Source organism: Callorhinus ursinus, unplaced genomic scaffold, assembly GCF_003265705.2.
Source record: "Callorhinus ursinus isolate GAN/ISIS: 27379988/994484 unplaced genomic scaffold, GSC_fseal_2.0 scaffold5, whole genome shotgun sequence".
NCBI classification, from domain to species: Eukaryota; Metazoa; Chordata; class Mammalia; order Carnivora; family Otariidae; genus Callorhinus; species Callorhinus ursinus.
The window spans coordinates 31,112,000-31,122,880 of record NW_027397067.1 but is presented as its reverse complement, the minus strand read 5'-3'; the positions used below and the strand labels follow the sequence as shown (position 1 = coordinate 31,122,880).

General features: G+C 36.1%; 1 long non-coding RNA gene across 1 annotated transcript; it reads right to left on the bottom strand.

Annotated features, from left to right (window-relative positions):
- Nucleotides 1-318: 318 nt before the first annotated feature.
- Nucleotides 319-10,308, bottom strand: LOC141372738 (uncharacterized). The gene is made up of 3 exons (XR_012378139.1): nucleotides 10,156-10,308; nucleotides 2,924-3,089; nucleotides 319-488 (listed from the first exon to the last, which is right to left on the bottom strand). It is a non-coding gene; the product is annotated as an uncharacterized lncRNA (long non-coding RNA).
- Nucleotides 10,309-10,881: the final 573 nt, after the last annotated feature.

Sequence of the window (10,881 nt, the reverse complement as noted above, 5' to 3'; positions counted from 1 at the left end):
AAATGACCACAATATATTATTCAGTGGGAAAAACAAGCAGATTACAAAATACAAATTATATTATGACCCCACTTATTTTAAATTGTGTGTTAATACAGAAGATACCTTAGAAATTTTTTTTTTCTAAAAGATTCACTTGTGATTCATTCTGAGTGGTAGATTTCAGGATATATACATATTCTATGCTAAGTATAATTTAAATGTTTTAATAATAACTTATTTTAATATTCACAAAAATATTGTTTTCATTTGGAAAACAATTCCTCAAAATACTAATCATTTTTTATATTTCTTTTCAAAATCAGAAGGAATCTAGAGGATGTTTATTACTATTTTTGTTGGTTTATTTTGATTTTCTTTGTTTGGTTTTAAAATAGTTAATATCTAGGGGTGCCTGGGTGGCTCATTTGATTAAGCATCCAACTCTTGATCTCAGCTCAGGTCCTGATCTCAGGATCATGAGTTCAAGCCTCACATGAGTTCAAACCCTGCAATTAAAAAAAAAAGAAATTTACAATAGTTAATGACATAACAAAACTTTATTTTTAAAGAGATATAAACTTTTTCATTCTTTCTTCTTTATGTTACAGTCAGAAAGCAAAGTTAAAAAAAAGGAAAGCGAAGTTTTTCTTATGTTCAGATATTTTCTACCCATATTATGGAAAGAGATAGACGCAAGTGAAGAGAAAGGAGAAAATGAGGAGTTGATGAGACAGAATAAGGCTGACATATAAAGATAGAACAAGAATTCTCAAATTTATTCAGTCTCATTTCTCTTTGAAAATCTCATGAAAATATGGTTCTTCAGGAAAAAATGCCTATTCATACAGCATATGCATATAAGTTCAGTGGATCCACAGATTCCATGAAGCACGTGCATACCTCAGAACAAAAATTATGACCTAGGGAGACAAGAAAAGCAGAGGACCGCACAGAATTAGGCACCAAATAAAGAGAAGCGAAATCCAGATGCAGATTATCTGTATGAAAAACCTTTCTTATTGCTACAAATTGTTAAATCGAGAGTCTTTACAACTTCAGACAGGAGTAGGCAATAGCATTTCTCATCACTTGTCTTAAACAGTATTCTTTAAAGATGAATTCCAGATTCAGAAATGCAGACGTGGACACCTGCACGAAGTTTCAACAATTATGAAAGATATGAACATAGTAGGTTTACAGTAGATGACATTCTTTAAATGAAATTTTGTCAAGCCAAGCTTTGTGGTCTTGAAAGTTTGGTTTCTCATAATTTAGTGCGGAAAACATTAGAAGGAGAAGCTGCAGGGGGGAGTTGAGGGAGAGAGGTTGAGGTGTGAGGAAAAGACAGAGGAACAAGACAGGAGCAAAGGAGAAGACAGTTCAAGCAAATGAACTGTCTCAACTTTAACCAGAATTTAATTTTTTAAAAAATTGAAAGGGAAAGTAGACAATCTTGCAGAATGACATCTGTGGGCTAACTTCAATAATCTACATCTAAAGAACAGTTGTCAATTTTTATTCATACTATATAACCCAAAGAACTAAAAGTTTACGTGTTAACAAACTTTTTTATATGCATAATTTGCTATTCTGTCTATAACTAATCTATTCTTCCTACTGTGTCCCACATTGTTTATGCAAGTAAATACCCAATCTAACCTAAAGTTTAGTCTGATATCAAAAAAGCCCTTCAGGATATATTCAGTCTCTTAGATAAAAATGGTCAGTCTTGGGGCACCTGGGTGGCTCAGTCGTTAAGCGTCTGCCTTTGGCTCAGGTCATGATCCCAGGGTCCTGGGATCGAGCCCCGCCTCAGGCTCCCTGCTCCTTGGGGAGCATGCTCTCCCTCTCCACCTGCTTGTGCTCTCTCTCTCTCTCTCTCTCTGTCTAAATAATTAATTAATTAATTAATTAATTAATACATCTTTTAAAAAAAAAGGTCAGTCTTGCTAATAACTTTCCTCTAGCTGCTTCTCTCCAAATAACAAGACAGTTGTATTGTTCACACACTCTGGACCAAAGGCAGAGCGAGACAATCTACAATTCTGGAACGTAGATTCCTTATCAACCTACTATCAGGCTCCTTTAGTTTCCTATATAAAAGCTGGTCCCTGGTAAACTTTTGGTCCATTCTTCTTTGCTTGGACCCTGTTTCTCTTCAGAGTTCAGGTGCAGACGGTCTCATCGTATCTCCTGCTGGTCCTAAAGATAGTTCTAAGGTCTAACTTTGATCCTATTCCTTCCTGGCACAGACAATCCATCCCATGGCCATGACTGAAGAGCCATGCTGCTAGACCAGTGCTTTTGGGTCTCCCCCAAGCATGTTTTCAGTGATGTGACATGGGTCAATTCTAGCTTCCTCCTAGAGTTGCAAACAAGGGCATAGAGAAGACCTGCCCCCTCTGTATTTGGTGATATCCTTATTTATCTGACATACTACCACTCTAGGCTGAAGAACAGAAATAGAGGCCCCTGCGTTTGACCACTTCACATGTTACTTTGTCTCCATCTCCTTGCCACAAGCATACAAGACTGGGAAAGGGAGTTCTCCCTCTTCTCCTTCTTCTACCTACCAAAATTTCCGCTATCTAAAACTCACTGATCTAGCCTGCCAATCACTACTTCTTGGATATAAACTTTAACCGATTCACCAAACAATAGCCTGGCTTGTAGGCAACTTCTAGGCGCAAACACCCTCTCTTTGAATTTCAGAGCCTGAAATCTCTTCCTGGATTTCATGGGTGCTTAGGTGAATGAGAGTGAAGGAAGGCTTAGAAGGTCAGAAAAGGAATCATATAAAAATTTAATCTATTAACATTGTTCTATATCCTAAGTCAACTCTCCCTGGTCCATCTGCACAGTTAAGTATAAAGCACTGTTTTGTAGCAAAAGTTAACTTATAGGAAGCATTGATGAAAAGTAATAGAAGTGATACCAGCACCTGTCCTCTTCTCTACTTTCCTGCCCCCAGCTCCAAGGTATGGATGCAGTACACAGATAAAGCAAAGATCATTGTTTCTCCTGAAACACAGTTAAGCTTCTAACACTTTCAGTTCCAGGCAGGGGAGACCAGTGGAGCTGTGCTGAGTCTCAGGGAATCACCTTGACTGGAAGCAGAGGAACAATTAACACTATTTGAATTAGCCTCAGTCAATGTACAAAATTATATAGTCCCTCTCCCCGTGTCCGCCCATCAGAGCGGAGCCTGTTTTTATAGTTCTCTCTCTCCCAAGGCTCTTATAGCAGAATTATTTCCTTCTGAGACTCAGGAAGAAGAGACTCATATTGTCTATTAGCTCAACTGCTTTATCTTACTTAGAAAGACAAGTTTAATAAATCAGAACATTCTTCTATCTGAATCCTGTCTACCAATACTATGTTATCTTTAATTCATGAATGTATGTACTATCTGAACTTTGAACAGCAGGATGGTCTTGACTATTTTTTTTTAATCTCTAGGGGAAAATTCCCATACACAAATTAAAATCCTGTTCACCTTTTTCATCCCAACTCTCAAACTGATATATTCACACACAGAATCTTTAGAAATCAAAATAAGGTGAAAGAGATTAGTGATGGGGAGCAGAGGAAAAGAAGGCAAAGTTCAAGTCCCCTTTTCTAACCACCCTAGGAAAACTGGATGTTCTGTGAAGGATGACATTTGAAAACATAGTAAGAATGAAAAAACAATTTGCAGGTGTTGGGAATTGGGGCTAAGAGATGCTCCTATACATACCTAATAGTGAAGGGAAAGAAGAAATTTTTTTTCTGGGTCAGGGTATGCGGGAAAACACTTTCAGGGGATATATCTTCATCTGTTTGAGCTGCTATAACAAAACACTATAGACAGGTGGCTTATGAACAACAGAAATTTATTTCTGACAGTTCTGGAGACTGGGAAGTCCAAGATGAAGGCACTGATAGATTCGGGGTCTATTGAGGGTCCACTTCCTCATAGATGGCTGCCTTTCACTGTACCTTCACATGGGGGAGGAGGCGAGAAATCTCTCTGGAATCTCTTATATAAAGGAAATAATATATTCATAAAGACTGCACCTTCACGACCTGATCACCTCCTAATACCATGACACTGGGGATTAAGTCTCAACATAATCAACTTTAGGGGAATGGAAACATTCATCTGTGGCAGGATATTGGAGAAAAGAGATTTCAATTTGCTAGGATATGGTTTGCAAATTGATCATTACACCCAGAGATTTTGCTCCATAGTAATAGGGTTGTCATTGAGTAAGGTAAGTTGCCTGGCTTCTGTTGAAGTATTCTTTCCAAATATTTAAGTTTTTCACTATCTTTCTCACTAAATCCCTATGAGGATTATTAATTTAATCTTTGCAAAGTATTATTTCATAAAATTTCTGAAAACACAAAACACTTTCATGGCAAATTTTATTTTATGTACAAGTATCCCCTCAAGTATCTCTGAGCTCGTTGAAGGCACGTTAAGAGGTTTGCTAGGTCATTGGCAAACGCAAAGTGTTAAATCTGGCATACGGGGCGGGGGGGAGGGGGGGAGAAGGTGTAGAGGGGGAGGGAGAATAAAAGGATGAAAAGAACTAAATAACAGAGAGAAAGTGGGAAGGACAAAGGAAAGAAGGAACAAAAGAACAGTGTGGGAGGAAGAATAAATAAGTAGCAATGCCTTCTTTCTGACTTACATGAAATAGTTAATCTTATATCAATCGCTGACAGAGAACTCCTCAGGGAGTGACTGACGGGACAGTATGAAAAATAAACACCTTTTAAGCCAATAGAATTCTGAATACTTGAGAACGGTCAGATCTGGGTCTGAAGGAAATCCCTCAGATAACAGGTGTGCCCATAGCAGACCAAATCTCTTTTCACCAAGTAGTCCCAAATGTTTTCAATGCCTCATGTGGTTGCGGATACAGGCTAAGAATTGTCCAAATATTCCACATGTGCCACAGATGTCGTAGCTCTGGAAGCCTATTAAATTCACAATTAATGCTAAAAGAACTGATGCTACAAAACAAAGACATCTGTACCCTGGGAGATGTGCGTGTGTGTGTGTGTGTGTGTGTGTGTGTGCATGAGCACATGTGCATAAACATGCGCTCATATAAGAGTATGCAAGCAAAAGGATACTTCTTATTTTTATCACCTTTTGTCTATAATATTTAGTAATTTTAAACAGCTTCTGAATATGAAAATAAAACAGTGATTAAGGAATTTTGAAAAATACAGAAAATCACTAAAAGAAAACAAATAAAAATCACCCATAATGTCATATACAAGAAATAAGTACTATTAATATTTTGGCATATATTTCCCAAGATTTTTTTCCACTGGGATGACACCATGCTTAATATTTTATGAACTACTCATTCACATAATATAAATCATGCTGAATATTATTGTCTGTCATGAAGTAGAAGTTCTTTTGTCATGCGTTATTAATGCCTACAGGTATTCCCATCATACAGATATAAGGTCCTTTAATAATATTCCTTGGCTGTAAATGTGGGTTGTTTACATATTTTTTAATGTTTTCTATTAAATATTAATGGTCTAATTCACATCTATCATTATTTCCTTAAGGTAAATTTTAGGAGATAAAATCAGTAGATCAAAAGATATTTTTTTAAAAAAATATTTTGATACATATTACCAAATTATTCTATATATCACTTTTACTTCCCTCTATAATGTGTAACTCCCACTTACCTGAACTATTGACTACACTAGCTATCATTTTTCTTTCATTTTTCAAATTTTCAAATACAAAATACATAGATTTTTATTTTCTTTAATTGATTGTGAAGTTAAACTCCCATTCTTTTCTTTCATTTCGTATTGTTTTGTTGGTTCATGTCCTATTCATGTTTCTGTTATTTATGTTTTTATTGCTCATGCTTTCATGATTTTTTAAAAAGATTATTTAATGAGAATATTTACTTTTGGGGGATTTGAGGAAAAATTTCTGGAAAATATATCATTAAGTTGTTTTTTATTATAGTAAGGACATTTAACATGAGACCTACCCTTTTAACAAGTTTTTTTTAAGATTTATTTATTTATGAGAGAGAGAGAGAGAGAGCAAGTGAGGGGGCAGAGGGAGAGGGAGAGAATTTCAAGTCGACTCCATGCTTAGTGAGGAGTCCAACGTGGGGCTCGATCTCATGATTCCAAGATCATGACCTGAGCCAAAACCAAGAGTTGGATGCTTAACCATCTGAGCCACCGAGGCTCCCTTAACAAGTTTTTAAGTGTAAAATACATTGGTGTTAATTACAGGCATAATGATGTACAGCAGATCTCTAGAACTTATCGTTCTGCATAACTGAAACTTACATTTTTAAACTTGTATTCATAATATGTTGACATACAAAAATTTTTAGTTTTATGTAGGCAAATATGCCAATTACCATTGTTTTTTCTTATTATGGATTATAATTTGATGTCGAGATCTTATTTTATGATTAATAATGCTTTCAGCATCACTATTTAAATAAACTAAATTTTCTACTGGTCTCTACCATATTTTAAATTCTGATTACATGAAAGCCCATTCCTGACATCTTTATTCAGTCTCATTAATCTAACTGATTTGGTGCTAATCACATGCTGTTTTGATTATCATGGCTCTGTTTTAATATCAAGTATTTGGTAGTACCTACATACCTTACTCTTCTTTTTAAAAAAGAAATGTATACCTTCCTCCCCTTTTTTGCTCTTCTATCACACTTTTGTATGACTTTAAGGTCCAAAAAATGTTTTGGAGGAAATTGAATTAAATATTTAAATTAATAGGATAAAATTAACATCTTTACAATATTCATACTTCCCATCCTGGAACATGATATACATTTATTTAATCAAGACTCTTTATTTTTTAAAAAGGTTCTTTATTATGTCTCAACTGAAGTGTATTAACTCTGTTTATACAGGTTCTACATGCTTGTTCATTTTTATTAGTTTTTGAACATACAGAAAATATTTTTGAGAGACTTCCATGGACCAGACAATGAGTTAATTTATTCCCAGATAAAGTTTTGCTACTAACGTGAATGAAAATTGCTCTCTACAATGTTTTGTGATCACTGCTGATTAATATAGCTCTTTATTTTTATATGCATTTTATAAATATTCAATTGCTTGTTAATCTTAATACTTTTGAGTTATTTCAAGTTTATCTGGATAACAAATTACATTATCTACAAATAATGATAAGTTTGCACCATCCTTTCAAATATTTTAACTTCAAATTTGTATTTCTTTATAGTATTTGGTAATGGATTGCAGAATAAGATAACAGTAAGCCTTGAATTAACTATGAATTCAAATTTTCATTCTTTATGTCTGTGTTTTCTCTGTTTTACTTAATTTTTAATTATGAGAGCTTTGTTTATTTCATTAGACTTTTCAAGGAAGCAATTTTTGATATTAATCTATCACTTTTTTGATGGTTTTTCAAATTATTAAATTCTTCCTTTGCCTTATCATTTACGCCTATGTTCTTAATTTTTATTTTATGGACTTAAAAAATATTTTGAAGAGGACACTTAATTATTTCATTTTCTTTCTTCCTATTTCAACAGTAAAGGTTTTTAAGGTATGAACTTTTGTTATTATATGTATGGATGCATCTCCTAAATCAGGGGTATTCAAAATGACATAATTTTTTAATTTCTAAAAACAGACTTAATTTCTGACCATGAGCTACCAGCCTGCTTGGTACAAACAACTTTTTCAAGTTCTTTACTGTGTTAGACATTACAGTGTTGGCTCCCAGTGAATCATGCTCCCAGTTTTCAAGCCTTGTATAGTTCTCTCCCATATTGATTCTGGGCTTGGACATGAGACTTTGGCCATGCATCAACATGCATGATGTGAACAGAGGGTTGACAAGCATTTGTACACTAGGACTTATCTTCTTGGAACTCATTCTCCATGCTAGTCCCCCAAAGAGAGAGGACATATGGAAATACATTCTCTGAAGGATAAGAAACCACACAGAGAGCCAAGGGAACCTGGCCAACCTCCCAGCTTAAAGCAGCTGACACTATGTGGAGTAATGAACCACCGAGTCAACCAAAAGAATCATAAAAAATAATAAATGCTGTTATTTTAAGACACTCAGTGCTGGGAATGTTTGCTATGCAACAATAGGAGACTGAAAATTTTTCTGTTTAAACTTGATCTGACTCAATGGTTTTTCTATTTAGCTAAGTTCCAGAGAAGATTATTGAGAAGGAAGATATTTAAGTCTCCATGTATCAAATATGCTACCCCACCAAGAAGTCAGTAATGTCTACAGCTAAGTGTAGATTGGAAAGGCTTTTTTTTCTCTCTTTTGTTTTTGGTTGCAAATGAATCCTTATCACTTCATTAGTGATCCAATAGAAACATAGGACATGATTTATTAAATATCAATATTCTCAAAGTTCTTACATGTAATTTTTAAGTCATATCTTCTTTTGAAAATACAAGATGCCATGCATAATATTTAACCAATGGTGATTAATTTGTTGTGAGTTATAGACCTTTTTAAATAAATGAGAAATTTGTGTGCCTTCTCCTCAGAAAAAGACAACTTCACAAAGAAATTATTACATACAATTTCAGTAGTTTCATGGACCTTCTGAGGCAAAATCATGGACTCACTAAGGAAAATATATAGCAATTTTCAAATACATTTGAGCCAACTAATCTGTCCTCAGATAAAAGCTTACTGGGAAGGAAAAACAAATAAAAGAATAAAAAACAGAGCTACCATCCTTGAAGTGAAGGTGGTGCCCAGCAACCCACCTGTTGCCTTCAGTCTTCCATTTACCTACCCCCACACCACATCCCTCCACAGAGAATAGTTTGTAAATCACTGTTTTAAAATGACATGTTAAATCAAATACCTAGATGGTTGCCTGTGTGGCTCAGTTGGTTAAGCGTCTGCCTTCAGCTCAGGTCATGATCCCAGGGTCCTGGGATCAAGCCCCACAACGGGCTCCCTAAGGCGGGAGTCTGCTTCTCCCTTTGCCCCTCTCCCTGCCCCCGTGCTCGCACGCGCGTGTGCTCTCTCTCACAAAAATAAATAACTAAATCTTTGAAAAAAATTAAATACCTAGAAAAGAGATAAATAAACATAATGGGGCTGGATCCAGAGAAGTTCTGACACAAACTAAGAGCAAGTATAGAATAAGGAGAGACTGGATTCATTGTAGTAAAGGTAAAAGAAAATACTGTGTGAATTCCTGTGGACAGAGGCTCAACACGAGACAGTAAATTATCTGCTGCTTTCAAATAAGTTGGCTGGCCACTCCAATTAATTTTATGTGTCAACTTGACTGAACGATGGAGTGCCCAGATATTTGGTCTTACATTTTTCTGGATGTTTCTGTGAGGGTGGTTTTGGAGATTAACATTTAGATTGGTAGACTAATAAAGCAGTTTAACTCATCCAATCACTTATTTAAATAAAACCTTAAAAAGCCCAGCCATCCCAGAGGAAGAGAGAATTCTGCCTGATGATCTTCAAGTTGGGACCTCAGCTATCCCGGTTTTATGACAGCTTCCAGCCTTTGGATGGGAACGGGGGCTGGGCTCTATAGATTTTGGACTTGCCAGCCAATTTCTTATAATAAATCTCCTTGTATATATTACATACTATATCCATGCATCTATAAAATAAGGAGCCCCGGAGAATCCTAATACAACCACATATCCCACTGTCCAGGACAGAGCAGGTTTATGCCTGTGATCCAACTGTAAATATTAATTTACTCCTTTTCCCTCACAGAGGCATCCAATGTTTGTGTTTTTGTTTTGTATCATTTTTGTTTTCACAAAGCATAGGCAAGTCATGTTTGTCTGAAATGTGTCATGAAAGGGGACCAGTGGTGGCCCCAGCTGAGTGAGTCATCCGTTTGTTGAGGGCTGCCCTGAGCAAGGCAAGCCCACTGGGGACTAGGGACAAAAGCCCCAGTGGGTGTGAAAGTGAGCAGTCTCACAATTTGTCAATAACAAATGGGTGGGGACACACGATAGGGTGGACTGGCTGAGCGAAGGCGGTTGTTCACCCAGCCCAGGCTACTCTTTCCAGAGCCAGTGGAGGCTGGTGGTCACTGGTCCCACTGTGTCCTGATTTAATGCCCCTCCCAGCTTTGCCCTGCCTCTTGGGGCCTGTTGAGGATAAACTACCTGCTCATCCACAGAAAGTCCTGGCTCTCGTCAGGTGTGTTCCAGTGGGCACAGCCGTATCAAAATGTCCTTGTTCCTCCCACGGTCAGTCTGTCACGTCTTAAGCAGACAGCAGCACTGGCAACACAGGAATAGAGCCACAAGTATGACAGAACATGCCACTTAAATAACCAAAAAAAGAAAAAGTATTAGGTCGAGACAACAGTTCTTGTTAAATTCACAAAATTCTCAAAATTATTTCTTTCTCAAAGTTAGGTTAGCACCATGGTTTAATGGAAATGCTTCACCTTAGACAGAAGGAAAAGCTAACTTTGTTTCACATTCACCTTTTCCTCCACACAAGTGAATTGAAAATTCTAAAACCTTAAAATATATTACCATTTAAATTCCATCCTATAGGATTATATCTTCACACTTTGGTTCTTTTTCCAATTAATGGTCCATTTGTGGAATGCATATGTAGTTATTTCAGTTCTATATGGCTCATTAGAGAGCCTTCTCAGTGATGGGTTTCATTCCCCTTAGTCTGATATGAATGTATTCATTAAGGACATACCATAAAATAACTAATAAAGTAAATTTTGAACATTTAAAAAGAAATAATATAGCACAACTTACCTTCCTTAAAAAATAATTTAATCTGTTGTGGCTGTTTTAAAGATCTGAATTCAGGAGAAAATTCTTTACAAGGGGTTTTTATTGTAACTTGAAACCTGACTCCTCATT